The sequence below is a fragment of the Bos indicus x Bos taurus genome, chromosome 1 (genome assembly GCF_003369695.1).
Source record: "Bos indicus x Bos taurus breed Angus x Brahman F1 hybrid chromosome 1, Bos_hybrid_MaternalHap_v2.0, whole genome shotgun sequence".
NCBI lineage: Eukaryota > Metazoa > Chordata > Mammalia > Artiodactyla > Bovidae > Bos > Bos indicus x Bos taurus.
The window spans coordinates 128,777,338-128,794,203 of NC_040076.1; positions in this window are offsets into that span (position 1 = coordinate 128,777,338).

A 16,866-nucleotide genomic window follows, 5' to 3' on the forward strand; every position below is an offset into this window, starting at 1 on the left:
CCCTGCCTTGCAGTTAAATTAAATGACATGAAATTCCTCTAAAACTCCAAGTTCTGTCTGCCTCCAGGCCTTTGAATGTGCTGTGTCAACTATCTGGGCTGCTTTACACCCTTTCTTGCCTTACACTGCTTCTACGGTGCACATGCTGCCCCAGACTGATCAACAGTCTGTGAACTCCTTGAGGACTGAAACTGTATCTAATCTATATATCTCTAGCTTAGACTTAATGCTATTAAATCCACACTATCACATTTGTTAACTGAATCAGTGAATGCTAAGAAGCAGAATGAAGTTGGCTGGAAGAGGCAGGGAAGATGCTCTGAGAAGCAATGTGGTTTTTAACTGATTAACCAGGTGCTTGAGTTTTTAAATTTACTTTACATTATTCCAGTGTGAGACCAACTGACAAATCAATAGATTTTATAGTGGCAGTGTGAGGCTTGAATTAGATTTGAGGAGAAGCAAACATCATCTCTAGATTTAGAAGTTTTTTATTGTTTTTTGTTTTAGCCTATCAGTATTTTACAGAGAAGGCAATGGCACCCCACTCCAGTACTCTTGCCTGGAAAGTCCCATGGACGGAGGAGCCTGATAGGCTGCAGTCCATGGGGTCGAGAAGAGTTGGGCACGATTGAATGACTTCACTTTCACATTTCACTTTCATGCTTTGGAGAAGGAAATGGCAACCCACTCCAGTATTTTAACCACAAAATGCACTTTAATCCAAAGTAGGCTAGGTAATCACTTCTGAAACTTTCTAGTAACAGATCTCTGAGAGCCTAGCTTTATGAAAAGATAAATCTTTCTCTCCTTGACTTTTTAATATTCAGAGAGTTCCTCGGTTTGGGAAAATTGTGGTTGACCAGTTGCCACTTCCTGCTGATCTGGGCTGAGCCTACCCAGCTATCCAGCCCTATTCAAAGGGTATTGATAGGAAATGACTTCCTTGGAGGCTCCAGGCTCAGCACCATTTCTCCTTACCTCCTAGCTGAAATCACTTCTCTTCCCTTCACCCCCTCATCCCTCCTCACCATGATGAAGAATGCAAGATCTGAAGCCAGACTACTTGGATTCAAAACTTCTTGTTACCCTTTCTAGATAAAGAATTAGGAGAAAGCACTTAATTTTCCTGAGACTTAATTTCCTAACTTGTAAAGTAGAGATTTTAATTCACTTACCTCATAAGGGCAGTTGTTCTCAGCTGGAAGCTCCAAGAGACATTTGAGAGTGTCTGGAGACGTTTTTTGGTGGTCATAATTGGTGGTAAGTGCTATTGGCATCTAGGAGATAGAGGCCAGGGATGCTCCTAAACCTCCTATAGGACATCCCAAGGGACAGTTCCCACCACAAAGAATTATCCAGCCCAAAATGTCAACAGCACAGAGATTGAGAAACTCTGTTCACAGGGTTATTATAAAGCATTTGATACTTACCACCTCCTCCCCAACTTCATCTTCAAAATCCCATCATTTCCTTTGGCCTCTAGCTCCATATTCAAAATCCTTCCTTCATCTGTTCTTACCCCCATCACTGCCACAAATATCCTGATGAAAGCCCACATCTCTTTACACCTGAGACCTTCATCTAATCCCTAATTTACCTTCCTTGGTTCCCCACTTTGGAGCAAACTGTGGGCTGCTCACCACTGAGGCTTGGTATTTTCCTCTGTGTGTCTTATGTACCAACTGCAATGCCTGAGACATGGTGGGTGCTGAGTGAATGTTTGCAGGACCAGCTTGAGATCCATGCCTTGCCGAACAGCCAGATCATCTGTTCCAATACATCGCTAGGCACTAATCTCCAAAATGCTGTTCAGAGATAAACTTTTAGCCATCTCACCCAAAGTCCCAAGCTTCACTTGTAGCTTCATTTCCTATCACCCTACATGAACTTTTCTTTCCAACCACATTGTCATGTTCACTGTCTACAAAGCACATCTCTATCTAGTCTTGTCTCTTACTGTACATTTGCTCAATCAGTGTTCCCTACTTTGGTTCCTCCTTCTTTCTTTTCATATAATCAAATTATTTCCATCCTTCAAAACCAAACCCAAACCCAAACTCACCTCCTCCCAAAAGCTTTCCTTGTGACCCCAATCCATCAGCCACTCTCTCTTTCACTTTCTCTACACATGGTCACCTTGAGCATGATGCTTCTCCTTCTGAGACTCAGTTTCCAAATCTTTGAAGCAAGCATTGATGAAGTGTTTTATCCATCTTCAAATCCACAAAATTTCTCCAAGTATTAAACCTACAAAGAAATAGAGCAAAGTTTGAGAAATAACTCTGCAGTCTGCATCTGTAGATGTTATTATTTGAGTATATCTCCTAGGTGGTTCTTGAGAGTTCTTGTTGCTATTCAGTTGCTAAGTCATGTCCAACGCTTTGCAACTCAATGGACCACAGTACTTCCTTGTCCTTTATCATCTCTCGGAATTTGCTCAAACTCATGTGCATTGAGTCGGTGATGTCATCCAACCATTTTATCCTCTATCTCCTCCTGCCTCCAGTCTTTCCCAGCTTCGGGGTCTTTTCCAATCAGTCAGCTCTTCACACCAGGTGGCCAAAGTATTGGAGCTTCAGCTTCATTATGTCCTTCCAATGAATATTCAGGACTGATATCCTTTAGGATTGACTGGTTTGAATCCTTGCTGTCCAAAGGACTCTCAAGAGCCTTCTCCAGCACCACAGTTCGAAAGCATCAATTCCTTGGCCCTCCACTTTCTTTATGGTCCAACCCTCACATCCATACATGACTACTGGAAAAATGATAGCTTTGACCAGACAGACCTTTTTTGGCAAAGTGATGTAAAAGCTTTTTAATATGCTGCCTAGGTTTGTCATAGCTTTTCTTCCAAGAAGCAATCCTCTTCTAATTTCATGCTTGCAGTCATCACCCTTTTCCTTGGAGCCCAAGAAAACAAAGTCTGTCACTGTTTCCATTGTTTCCCCATCTATTTGCCGTGAAGTGATGGGACCAGATGCTATGATCTTCGTTTTTAGTTTGGGGGTTTATTTTTTTTTAGGGTTTTAGTGACAATTTATTTATTATATGTAAATTACTTAGAACATTGTTGCCATGTATACTCAGCCAGCTTTTTCACTCTCCTCTTTCACCTTCATTAAGAGACTCTTTAGTTCCTCTTCACTTTCTGCCATTAGAGTGGTATCATCTGTATGTCTGAGGTTGTTGATATTTCTCCTGGAAATCTTAATTCCACTTGTGAGTTACCTAGCCCAGAATTTTGTATGATGTACTCCAAATATAAGTTAAATAAGCAGGGTGACAATATACAGCCTTGACGGACTCCTTTCCCAATTTGGAACCAGTCCGTTGTTCCATGTCTGGTTCTAATTGTCACTTCTTGACCTGCATATGGGTTTCTCAGGAGGCAGGTAGAGTGGTCTAGTATTCCCATCTCTTAAAGAATTTTTCACAGTTTGTTGTCATCCACACAGTCAAAGACTTTAGCATAGCCAATGAAGCAGAAGTAGATGTTCTTCTGGAATTCTCTTGCTTTTTCTATGATCCAAGAGATGTTGGCAATTTGATCTCTGGTTCCTCTGCCTTTTCTAAATCCAACTTGTACATCTGAAAGTTCTCGGTTCATGTACTGTTGAAACCTAGCTTGATGGATTTTGAGCATTACCTTGCTAGCAAGTGAAATTAGTACAATTGTGTAGTTTGAACATTCTTTGGCATTGCTCTTATTTGGGATTGGAATGAAAATTAATATTTTCCAGTCCTGTGGCCACCTGATGCAAAGAACTGACTCATTGGAAAAGACCCTGATGCTGGGAAAGATCGAAGGCAGGAAGAGAAAGGGACGTCAGAGAATGAGATGGTTGGATGGCATCACTGACTCAATGGACATGAGTTTGAGCATTCTCTGGGAGTTGGTGATGGACAGGGAAGCCTGGCATGCTGCAGTCCATAGGGTTACAAAGAGTCAGACACGACTGAGTGACTGAACCAAGTCCTGTGTCCACTGCTGAGTTTTCCAAATTTGCTTTATAATGGCATCATCTTTTAAGATTTGAAATAGCTCTTCAGGAATTCTATACCTCCACTAGCTTTGTTGGTGGTAATGTTTCCTAAAGCCCACTTGACTTCACACTCCAGTATGTCTAGCCATCATGGTTACAATGATCACACCATCATGGTTATGTTGGTCTTTAAGACCTTTTTTGTACAGTTCTTCTGTATATTCTTGCCACCACTTCTTAATCTCTTCTGCTTCTGTTAGCTCCTTACCATTTCTGTCCTTTATTGTGCCCATCTTTGCATGAAATAGTCCCTTAAGTGAAAGTCACTCAGTCGTTTCTGACTCTTCTGTGACCCCGTGGACTATACAGTCCATTGAATTCTCCAGGCCAGAATACTGAAGTGGGTAGCCTTTCCCTTCTCCAGGGGATCTTCTCAACCCATGGATCAAACCCAGGTCTCCCACATTGCAGGCGAGTTCTTTACCAGTTGAACCACAAGGGAAGCCCAAGAACACTGAAGTAGGTAGCCTATCCTTTCTCCAGAGGATCTTCTCAACCTAGGAATCAAACTGGGTCTCCTGCATTCCAGGCAGATTCTTCACCAACTGAGCTATCAGGGAAGCCCACAGATATAGTTCCTTGGTATCTCTAATTTTCTTAAAGAGATCTTAGTCTTTCCCATTCTACCGGTTTCCTCTATTTCTTTGCCTTATTCATTTAAGAAGGCTTTCCTATCTCTCCTTGCTGTTCTTTGGAACTCTGCATTCAGTTGGGTAAATCTTTCTTGAGTACTTCTTGATTTAAATTGTCCAATCAGTATGCTTAAGGTAAGAAGAAGAGATCATTTTATTTAACTATTTGAGTAAGGGTGGGTCAGGAAAAACCAAATCGTTATCAAAATTCCAGTCCCTTGTTTCCCTGTGGTCCTCAACCCCAGGTTCTCAGAGTGGAAGGTTGACCATATGTTCCCATAAGCTTCACCCTCAGAAGATTTAGCTTCCATTAATAAATGTAACTGGGAGCAATGAAGCATGTGGATCTCATTTTAACAAGTCAGCACATGTAAATGAAGATTGTGGTTAGCAGAAACTTTTTGTCGTGGAAAATGAGACATCTCTTCCTGCTGCAGCATGTTTGGGGGAGGAGCTCAGGATGGAGGATGAGAACTGCTGAGCCTACGTATAGACAGCCATCTGCAGACAAGGTTTGAGGAGCCCTAAGAAACCACTATCCCCCTTTAATCTCTGCTGTCCATCTGATACAGCACCTGAAATCCCACTAGTAGGGGCTCAATTCAAGCCCACACACATTTGGCTCCTCCTTCAGGGTTCGCTCTTAATTCTGTCTTCAAAACTAATCCTGTTTCTCCTCTGGGAGAATTTAAGAAGGTTGAGTGGAGAGTATAGAAAGTTTCAGAAACTTTTGCATTCTTTGGAGAACCTGATAAAGCTGTCTTTTTTACATGGTAATAATGCAATAATTGGGCTTCCCCAGTGGCTCAATGGTAAAAAAAAAAAAAAAAAAATCTGCCTGCAATGCAGGAGACACAGAGAATACAAGTGTGATCCCTGGGTTGGGAAGATCCCCTGGAGGAGGGCATGGAAACCCACTCTAGTATCCTTACCTGGAGAATCCCCATGGACAGAGAAGGCTGGCAGGCTGAAGTCCATATGGTTGCAAAGAGTCTGACATGACTGAAGTGACTGAGCACAATTAAGTAATTAATTTATAGTCACACACTCACTGAGAAACCCCAGCCTCAAATTGCCACAGCTGAAATGTACTGGAGGAAGGTGAAAAAGTGTTTCCTGTCCCTGGGTCTTCTTCTCTAATCTGAGAGGCAATCCCATAAAGGAAAATCCATCAGAATGAAGCAAAGGAACAGCCTTGGGGTTGGGGGCCTGGCGGCTGCCATAACAGCCTCTCCAATGTCTGACCAAGACAAGTGGTTCTTTCATTCACACATTCTACAAACATGGTGTGCCAAGCCTGTGGATCATGCCAATGACTATTTCAAATCTCTGAGATCTGATGTACCCTAAATCCTCTGGGGTTGTTGGAGGGCAGAGGCACACATCCTTGACCCCATAATCTCACGTCTAGATATTTATCATACAGATACACTTACACATGTACAAGATGTGTAAGATGGCACACAGGCAGCCATATTTGCAACAACATTGTGATAGCAAATAATTAGAAACAACCTACATGTCCATCAAAACAGAAATGGTTAAATGGATTATAGTACTGCAAGAAGGAGGTCATGATGACTACTTAAAACAAGAGCAATCCAGCATGTTATGTTATATTGAGACAGCATGACAGTGTGTGGAGAAAAATACTATTCTAAGTATCTGCCTGTATTTGCAAATGCATAACCCCTGGAAGGACACACAAGGAGCTCATAATAGCGGTCAAATCTGGGAGAAAAACTGGGTGGAACAGGAACCAGAAGGATGGCTTACCCTTTTTTGTGTGTTTCCTATTTGCCTCTTTTGAATGTGAGCCAAATGCACATTTGCAAAGAATAAATAACTTTACAGAAGGAAAGAAAAGCAAGGGTTTTGTATGAGAGTGCGAATGCAAGCCCTTCCACCAACTAGCTATGTACTTGGGGTAGGTACCTGGAGTGGGCTGTCTAACCTTGCTGAACTTTAGTTTACTGAGATTCTAGGCAGGGACGATATTATCGTTCACATCACATTATCATGAAGACTAGAGGATATAATGAAGACTAGTGGTCCATGCCAGAAGCTCAATATCATCACCCACAGCCACCAGCATTCTGGTTACCCTCATCACAACAAGAGAAGAGCAGCAAGTGTCTGCCAAAAGGCTGGTGAGTGCCTGCATCAGAAGATGGTGTTTCTCTCTCCTTGGTCATCGGGTGATCTCTAACCCTGACCAAGGCTGACCCTGACCTTGAACTCACTGTACTCCTAAATCCTGTTCAGATAATTCCCTAGTCATGACCCTAGTCATGACCAGGGTGGATGTTGGCCTAAGTGGAGCCTGCAGGAGAATCAGAAAAACAGTGGAGAGTCAGGCTAGGGGTGTGGCTGTGACAATTTTGGTTTAAAGTCTCTGCAGTAAAACTGCCCTCACTGTTGGCAGGAGTGTGAATTGGTCCAACAGTTTACAAAACTGTTAGTATTGACTAAAGTTAAACACAAACCTACCCTATAAGCAGCAATCCCAGTTCTCTATATATACCCAACAGAAATGAGTACATATGCCCACACAAAGACTTGCACAAGAATGTACATTCATAGAACTTTATTTATAATAGTCAAAAAATGATAAGCACAGAAACACCCATCATTAGAAGAATGGATAAACAAATCATGGTATATTCATGCAATGGAATACCACTCGGCATTAACAAGGAATAAATTATTGTATTGAATAAAATACTGAATAAATTATTTGTACCCAAAGCAACATGGACAAATCACACTGATGTAATATTGGGTTTAAAAAAATCCAAACACAGAAGTAAACATTCTGCATGTATTCAACAACTGGCAAAATAAATCAACGGTAATAAAAGTCAAAATAGTCCTTATCATAGGAGGGTAGGTACTGAGTGGAAAGGGGCACTAAGGAAACCTTGAGTACTAGAAATATTCAGTATCTTGACTGGATGGTGTCACATGGGCATCCACATAAGTAAAACACCATGAAACTGTGCCCACAAGATCTGTGCATTCAATACATTTTATGATGTGTATAGTATATTTCAACTAAAAAGGAAAAAGTGTAATAATAAAACACATCTCTCCCATAAAGTTTTCCGGGCTTGTCTCTGCTCTGACCCACCCTCGCTGGCCAGAAAGTCCATACAGTTATTTAAGTTGTTGTTCCTCCTATGTGGGGCTGGACCTCCCCTTCCTGGCTCTGTTCAGATTGGTCCCGGAAAACGGCCTCCTTCCAGAGGTGGCACCATGTCCCTCAGTGCCTGGTGGTGCAGCCAGTTCCCTCCAGTGCGGAGACAGCAGCTCCCACTCCCCACCTTTCCACACACATCAGCTTGGGCAGGATTCACCAGTACGGAGCAGGGAGGCAGGCTGCTCTCCTCAAGGTTGACCTGTATCCTCCTGGGAAGCCACCCCAAAGTGGAGCGGTACTTCTAGGCAACCGAGGAGAAAAAATCCACCTGCAATTTCTCAGAGGGGTCCTTTGCTATTTATTTGGTGTCAAAACCAGAGAGGAACAGCTGGAATCAGAATTGCTAATGTTCCAGTCTGAGGTCTTCAGAGGCTGCTGGCTTCCACTCTAAGCTCCCTCTGCTGGTTCATTGGAAAATGTATCTGCTTGGCCACAATCTCCGTTCCGACTAAACTGGCCACATCCAGGGTACCCCATGCTGGAAAGCTCCTTTCATGTGTCCTCCTCTTTTCTCGATCTTCCCTGAGGTCCCCAGGGTGAAATCATGGATCTCCTGATCAGTCTTAAAGCAGGAAATCCAGGCAGCCAAGGGAAGCAGAAGGGTGGCCTCTAGACAGATGATCATTTGGGCATCATCCCTGCCCCCAACACATACACAAACACACACATACATACACACACACATTTCTGATGACTCTGGTTCCTCAGGGAGAGACTAAGAATTTCACTTACAGAATAGTTTTCCCCAAGAGTTATGGAAAACCACCCAAATTCCACTGTCTTCCAAGTCCTAATTTACCCAGAGTTGAAGGTGGCCTTGGAGGCCAGGGTTACAAGCTGCTTAAAATAAATGCATCTATTTCCATCTCTGGGCCCCTCTCCAGGGAACCTTGTCCCTCAGGAATTCTCAGGACTGTTTTTAACTGGAGAAAGCTAGGAGATTTGTGAGCTATGCCCAGCTGAACATAGGCCTCTGCTTTTGTTCCAGCCTAGGGCTTCAGAATTCCCTCCGGTGTTATTAAAACCACTTGAGTTGTAATTATAGTTCTTTGGCCCACTGACCCCTTGGAGTGGGGGGCACAGAAGCGAGAAACAGAATGCACTCTTTTTAGACTCTTCAGCTCTTTTCCAGTAATAACTATTTAAAGCCCTGTCAAGCTAACCAATTGCTGCCATCTTGTCAGAAAGGTCTTTTTTCATCTTTCCAATTGCAAGACAAGATTGGATGTAGGTAAAACTTAGCTTTAAAGTCCTTAATGGCTGTTTGAAATGACAAAGAATATAGGAGCATCAATACACCATGCACAGCCTGCCTCTGCTCTGGTTTCTGTCTGGGTCAGCTTTTCCAGCACCTTTGGTATTGGAGAATATATTTGTTCAGATCCACAGAACCTAGTAGAACAAAGTATGAACATCATAATAGCCTGGACTCTAAGACAACAAATTTGAAAACATCTAGTTGATTGTTTAAAACACCACCCAAGTAATAACTGCCATCATTTGTCCAAAGCAGCTGGCTTTCTATTATATGCACTTGGACCACATGATGGCTGAGAGTCACGTGGGTACCACATTTCCAGGGCTTCCCTGGACCACGTGTGGTTCCCTTCCCGACTCCACCCCAAGCCACTGCCGTCCTCTCCACTAGAGGAAGCTTCTCACACTGCTGGGGAGTAAGCATGATGCTGTCATGAGGATAGCAAGAAATCTGCTCTCATCTGCTCAAAAAGTGATTCATGTCACAAATCATGATTTTTAGGGGCAGACTGAGTTGAATCTTGGGCAACCAGGAAGCCACCAGCCAAGTGGGTCCAGGGTCCCCTTCACACACATCATGCACCTGGTCTGTCTTTCGCTCAGTTAGTACCACTCAGCCTTGGCACATTCAACATGCTGGTGCTAGCTGGGAAAAGGGCATGCAGGTGCAACATTCCAGGTAGAAGGTGTGGCTCCAGGGAAGGTCAGGAACTGGCAAGAGGAGGCAGAGGAGGACCTTTGGGCGGAAGAGCCAATCAAGGAAGGAACCACTGTCTGGGAGGTGGGCATGCCAAGAAGAGCAGGAGAGTGGATATTGATACCAGGTTGCATAATTGCTATGCCCAGGACAAAGAAGGTTTGAGTGGCCCAAGAAGTTTGGGAAATGTTTGATCAAAGTTAAATGGGTTTCTTTTCAGTGAGACTTTAAAGAGGCCCTTTAACCTGCAAATGATGAAAATTATGAGATCCAACTTTCCATCCACAACAGATCTATAGGAAGATTGATCAGATCAGATCAGTCGCTCAGTCGTGTCTGACTCTTTGCGACCCCATGAATCGCAGCACGCCAGGCCTCCCTGTCCCTCACCAACTCCCGGAGTTCACTCAGACTCACGTCCATCGAGTCAGTGATGCCATCCAGCCATCTCATCCTCTGTCGTCCCCTTCTCCTCTTGCCCCCAATCTATCCCAGCATCAGAGTCTTTTCCAATGAGTCAACTCTTCGCATGAGGTGGCCAAAGTACTGGAGTTTCAGCTTTAGCATCATTCCTTCCAAAGAAATCCCAGGGCTGATCTCCTTCAGAATGGACTGGTTGGATCTCCTTGCAGTCCAAGGCACTCTCAAGAGTCTTCTCCAACACCACACTTCAAAAGCATCAATTCTTCAGCGCTCAGCCTTCTTCACAGTCCAACTCTCACATCCATACATGACCACAGGAAAAACCATAGCCTTGACTAGATGAACCTTTGTTGGCAAAGCAATGTCTCTGCTTTTGAATATGCTATCTAGGTTGGTCATAACTTTCCTTCCAAGGAGTAAGCGTCTTTTAATTTCATGGCTGCAGTCACCATCTGCACTGATTTTGGAGCCCAGAAAAATAAAGTCTGACACTGTTTCCACTGTTTCCCCATCTATTTCCCATGAAGTGGTGGGACCAGATGCCACGATCTTCGTTTTCTGAATGTTGAGCTTTAAGCCAACTTTTTCACTCTCCACTTTCACTTTCATCAAGAGGCTTTTGAGTTCCTCTTCACTTTCTGCCATAAGAGTGGTGTCATCTGCATATCTGAGGTTATTGATATTTCTCCCAGCAATCTTGATTCCAGCTTGTGTTTCTTCCAGTCCAGCGTTTCTCATGATGTACTCTGCAGATAGTGACTCTTTATGATCCTCTGGTTTCCCCTTCCAGAGTGTACTAGTTTGCTTGAGCTGCTGCAACCAAGTACCACAGGCTGGTTAACTTAACAGGAACTTATTGTCTCGCAGTTCTGGAAATTAGAAAACTGAGATCAGAGTATCAGTCAGGCTGGTTTCTTCTGAGGGCTCTCTCCTTGGCTTGTCGATAACAACTTTTCTCTCTGTCTTCATATGGTCTTCCCCCGTGTGTCTGTGCCCTAACTGCCTCTTCTTATAAGGACACCAGACATACTGGATTAGGTCCCACTCTCATGGTCTCCTTTCATTTTAATCATCTCTTTAAAGACCGTATCTCCAAATACAGCCATATTTTGTGGCACTAGAGGTTAGGGCTTCAAATTGCCTAATGAATTCATATCGCCCATATGAATTTGGGGCAGGGGATGATTCAGCCTGTAATGCAGACTTTCTCTTCCCAGCTTCTCCCATAATTGTGCAAAGTCTATTTCTTGTCATAAACCCTTTATTCTGTGACATGCACAGTGGCTCCACTTCCCCAAGTTCTAACACAGAAATTGGTAGTAGAAGTGGGATGATCCTGTAAAAGAAAATGAAAACAAGAGATGTTGGTTTGGGACTGTATAACAGTAGCCAAAGTAGTGGGATCAGTGCATGTTCAGTTGTTCAGCCATATCTGACTCTTTACAACCCTATGGACTATAGGCCACCAGGCTCCTCTGTCTATAGGAGTTCCCAGGCAAGAATACTGGAGTGGGTTGCCGTTTCCTTCTCCAGGAGACCTTCCCAACCCAGGAATCAAACCCATATCTCCTGTGTCTCCTGATTTAGCAGGCAGATTCTTTACCACTGAGAAGTGCGATCAGGGAGTGCCTCAAACTGCAGTCTGTCTCCAGCCTGAAGAGGGATAGCAGGGGGTTCTGGCTATGGGTGGGCTGGAGTCCCTCAGGATCAGGAAATACCCTGGACCAAAACTTCCCCTGCCAGCCCACCCATGACTCACTGTGTCAATGGCTGAACCCAGAATCTGAAAAGGCAGCCCATATCAAGGATGTCCAGCCTGGTCCTGCCACCAAGCACAGCACCAGACAAGAGGACCCAACCCCAAGGAGACAGCCATCTCCTCCAGATGACCAGACACACATGCAAAGCAATTAGAGAATCACCAGTAAGAATTATGTCTGTGTGTATGCCACAGACAAGCACATTCTTCCTTTTCTCTACATTATGCTCCAGTCAAACCAAACCACTTACAGCTTCCTGAAATGTCAGGCTATTTCACGCCTCAGGGCCTTTGTTCTAATACTCTCTCCTAGCCGGAAGCCCTGCCAGGGTAGCAGCCCAGCAAACATCTATTCATCTTTCAAGCATCACCTTTGCTATGAAGCTTTTTCTCTTGCCCCCCACCCCAGGGTGGCTGTCATCTATTAAGCACTTGCCAAGTGCCAGCAAATGTGCATGGTAGTTCATTTCATCCTCTTGATAGCCCTATGAAATAGGTGTTCTTGGCCCCCTGTTGACAGGTGATAAAACTAAGGTTCAGAGAGATTAAGTGATTTGCCAAGTGTACCTAGCTTATAGGAGGTGCAGCTGGGCTTCAAAACTCAGCTGTTGTGATCTAAGTCTGGCTCTGCACATATTCATATATGCAGTATAGACTGCTCCTCTGAACCAGGTTTGAGCCAGAGACTGAGGCCATGCTGGGATGCATATCAGCATCCCACTGTGCATTACAACAATCTAGAGGTCAGCAATCACATCTGAGAGCAGGCCTTTCTAACCATTGTACCTATTAGCATCCAGATAGACACAAGATTCTGTGTCCATGGACAGGATACAAAAATCTGGTCAGCATTAGGAGGGGCACTCTCCACAAACAAACAGCTCCTGTTATGTTTTTATGGGAACTTTACAGATGATCAAGGTGGTACTATAGACAGTGGGAGAAGGAAAGATTGCTTAGTCAGTGGTGTCAGGAAACTGGTTTGTCAGGAGGAGAAAAAGAAAGCCACATCATTACTTTATAGCAAAAGATTCTAGATAGAATAAACACCTAAGCATGGAAAATAAAGCTATAAACTTCACAGAAGAAAATATAGATGGATTATTGTTGTTGTTTAGTCCTTATTGTGTCTGACTCTTTGCAACCCCATGGATTTCAGTACACTTATCTCCTCTGTCCTTCACTGTCTCCCGGAGTTTGCTCAAACTCATGTCCATTGAGTCATTAATGCCATCCAACCATCTCATCTTCTGTTGCCCCCTTCTCCTCCTGCCCTCAGTCTTTCCCAGCATCAATATTCCAATGAGTTTGCTCCTCTTATTAGATGGCCAAAGTCTTGGAGCTTCAGCATTAGTCCTTTAAGAGAATATTCAGGATTGATTTCCTTTAGGATTGACTGCTTTGATCTCCTTGCAGTCCAAGGGACTCTCAAGAGTCTTCTCCAGCACCACAATTTGAAAGCATCAATTCTTTGGTGCCCTGCCTTCTTTATGGTCCAGCTCTCACATCCATTCATGACTACTAGAAAAACCATAACTTGACCATGACCTTTGTTGGCAAAGTAATGTCTCTGCTTTTTAATACACTGTCTAGGTTTGTCACGTGTGCTGTGCTTAGTTGCTCAGTTGTGTCCGACTCTTTGCAAGCCCATGGACTGCAGCCCTCCAGGCTCCTCTGTCCACAGGGGTTCTCCAGGCAAGAATACTGAAGTGGGTCTCCATGCCCTCCTCTAGGGGATCTTCCCAACCCAGGGATTGAACCCAGGTCTCCCGCATTGCAGGCAGATTCTTTACCAGCTAAGCCACCAGGGAAGCAATATAGCTAACTATTATCAAGTACCCCAAAGCACAAACAAAATAACAAAAAAAGTTAGATATCACAACTTGGTAGTCATGGGGTTTAACAAGAGCATCATAGACAAAATGAACAGATCAATGACAGACTAGAAGATATTACAATATCCAGTGCCATTAATGGGTTAATATGTACTCTAGACTCTACCAGGAACTCCAAGTCGTCAAGAAAAAAGGAAATCCAATTAATTTTTTAAGAAGCAAGGATATGAATATATGAATTTACAGAAAATGAATAATGAGTTCATATTCTTACTCCCTAGTAATCAAATATATGCAAATTAAATCACAAATGAGACTGCACTTCATAGCCATCAGAGTAGCAGAAAAGTGGGTAATCCAAGTCCAGGTGAGGAGGAGCGACGATAAGAACATTGTGTGCTGCTTGCTGGGAGTTTAAAGTTGTTACAGCTGTTTTGGAAAGCAATTTAACATAATTTAGTAAAATTATGTGTATTTATGTCCCATGATCTGGCAATTCCACTCCTGTTTGTACAACCCAGAGATTTTTGCGCAGATCTAATATGAGAACCATATGAGCTTGTTTGTCAACAGTGTTGTTATTTCTGAGAGCAGGAAGTTAAACTTTGGGGTCCATCACTGGAGGGATAATTAAGTGAAATGTGCTGGAGAATCAAATCCCAGGCAGTAGTGAGAAGCTGTGGACTAGAAACACATAAATCAGCATGAATGGGTCTTAAAAGCATAGATTTGAATGGGAAAAGTCAAAACCAGTTTGGATTTTACGGTGCAATACTCTTTAAATCAATTAAAGCCAGGCATGCATAAAACAACTTCAGGTATTTTACAAGGTGACATTTTACAAGGTAAAAAATTTAAGATTTTTTACATAAAACTCATTAGAGTAATAGCTTATGGGGAGATAGGTGTGGTGATCAGAGGTGGGAGAAATAGATAAGTAGTAAACAAACAAATATCTAGAGAGGGGTCCTTCATGGATGGATGGTGATGTGAGGTGTGAACTAAAGGATGTGAGGAGCTGCCAAGGCCAGATCAGAGGAGGAAAGAACAAGACAGAAGGCGTGGGAGCAAGAGAACCGTTTCCCCAGCAATGGCCCTGGAGTAAAAGGCTTGGCTTCTTATCCTGATTCTGCTACTTGATGAATTTGAGCAACTTACTTCACTGGACTCTGTCTCAGTCTCTTCAGCTGTAAAACGGAAATGCTAGCAGTACCTACATCAAGGGATCATTTGAATGATGCATTAGACAGCATCCATGCACAGCACCCATGAGTAGCCAGGGCTGAATGGACAGAAGCCATGAATGTTTCTATATCAATTCTGTGCTCAGCAGTTATGCTGTGTACTTTAAAAGCCTAAAATGACATGACAGTGAAGACACACTCAGAGTCTTTTAATCAGTCATTGCATGGATCGTTCTACCAGCAGAACATTCATTCCACCCTAGACATTGTCACAATCATGGACACCACAGTATCCTCCACTGCCACCTCTTTTGTATTGGACAAGACCTGGGCAATGCTGCTGAGAGCTGGATAGGAGAATGGGAAGGACGTGGCTCTAGAGTCAGAGACTACCTGGTTTCCTGTCCTGGATCTGTACTCATTCCTTAAGCTCTCTGTGTCTTCTTGTCTTCATCCATAAACACAGATGAGAACAGCATCCCCATAAAGTTCTTGTGAGCGTGAAATGTGATCATTGGGCAAAATGCTCCTAACGCATAGCAAGTGCTTTGTAAATAATAGTTGCTATTACTTGTGGCAGGGGACAGAGGGGACATTCTGAATTAGGTGAGAACACCTTGCTGCTGCTGCTGCTAAGTCACTTCAGTCGTGTCCGACTCTGTGCAACCCCATGGACTGCAGCCTACCAGGCTTCTCCGTCCATGGGATTCTCCAGGCAAAAACACTGGAGTGGGTTGCCATTTCTTTCTCTGCCCTAGCAAAGACCAAAAGACGAGGGAATAGTGTGTGTAAAACCTGCAAGGAGCCCTTAGTTATGTCCTAGTTACTAGTTAGAGTGTGTGGTGGGCTTCCAGTGCTGAAGGACCCCAGCACTTAAAGGAGGAAGTCTGAAAGCAAAACAGAGTGCTGAGAATCAGTACTTGCTTCATAGCTGAGCGTGCTGGAAAGTTGACACTGTCAGATCTTTCAAATGATTATTCTTATAAATGATTATTCTGCTTCCCTTGGGAGCTCAAGAGGCGCTTATAAGAGAGAAACTCGGCTTCCCAATGATGGGACTGTTTTCGAATCAGAGTTGGCATTTGCATCAATTTAGCTGATGGAGAACATTTCTTTTTTCCCACTCCAGCATGATGGAGTGCGATAAAAGAGTTTGGTTCTTTGCACGAGAGGAAAATATGTCTGAAACTGCAGCCCTGGGGAAAAGATGAAGGGTTGTTGGCTTCACCGGTGTGATGGGAAAGATGACTGTGAGGGGGAACACGATGTGGGGCCGATGGGGTCCAACAGGGCACAGTCAGCTGGTGACGTTCACAACAAAGACAAGTTCCTATGTATTTTATTATTTTTATTGATGTAGATTTTGTTCTGATTTCACTGATTCACCCTGCCGGTGTGCCCTCGATCTGCCCCCATCACAGATATGGGAAATCTTCCCAGGGCTCTTATCTGCATTTGATGGTTCATGGCTTGGACACTTCGATGGTTCTCCTATGGCTTCAGAGTCACTTTAGATTTTCAAACCTCTTCCCTGCCTGAAGCCAACTTGCCCAAGAGTAACTCTGCTTTGGTAGGATGCTATTCCTCCCTTGTCTTCAAGGCCCTCCATGATCTTGCCCTCTGACCTGAACTCCCCATGGGCTCATGGACACTCTGCAGATCTCTCCTCATTACCATGGCCACAGTTTTGCCCGCCCTGCAAGGTCCTCTCATTCCTTCCCTCTTCCATGAGCAACTCCATTCAGGCCTACCCAGTTCACTGAGCTCCTGCCTTGGGGCCAGGCCAGAGAAGACAAAGACAGAGTGGAGAGAGATGAAGGGGAGAGATAAAGGG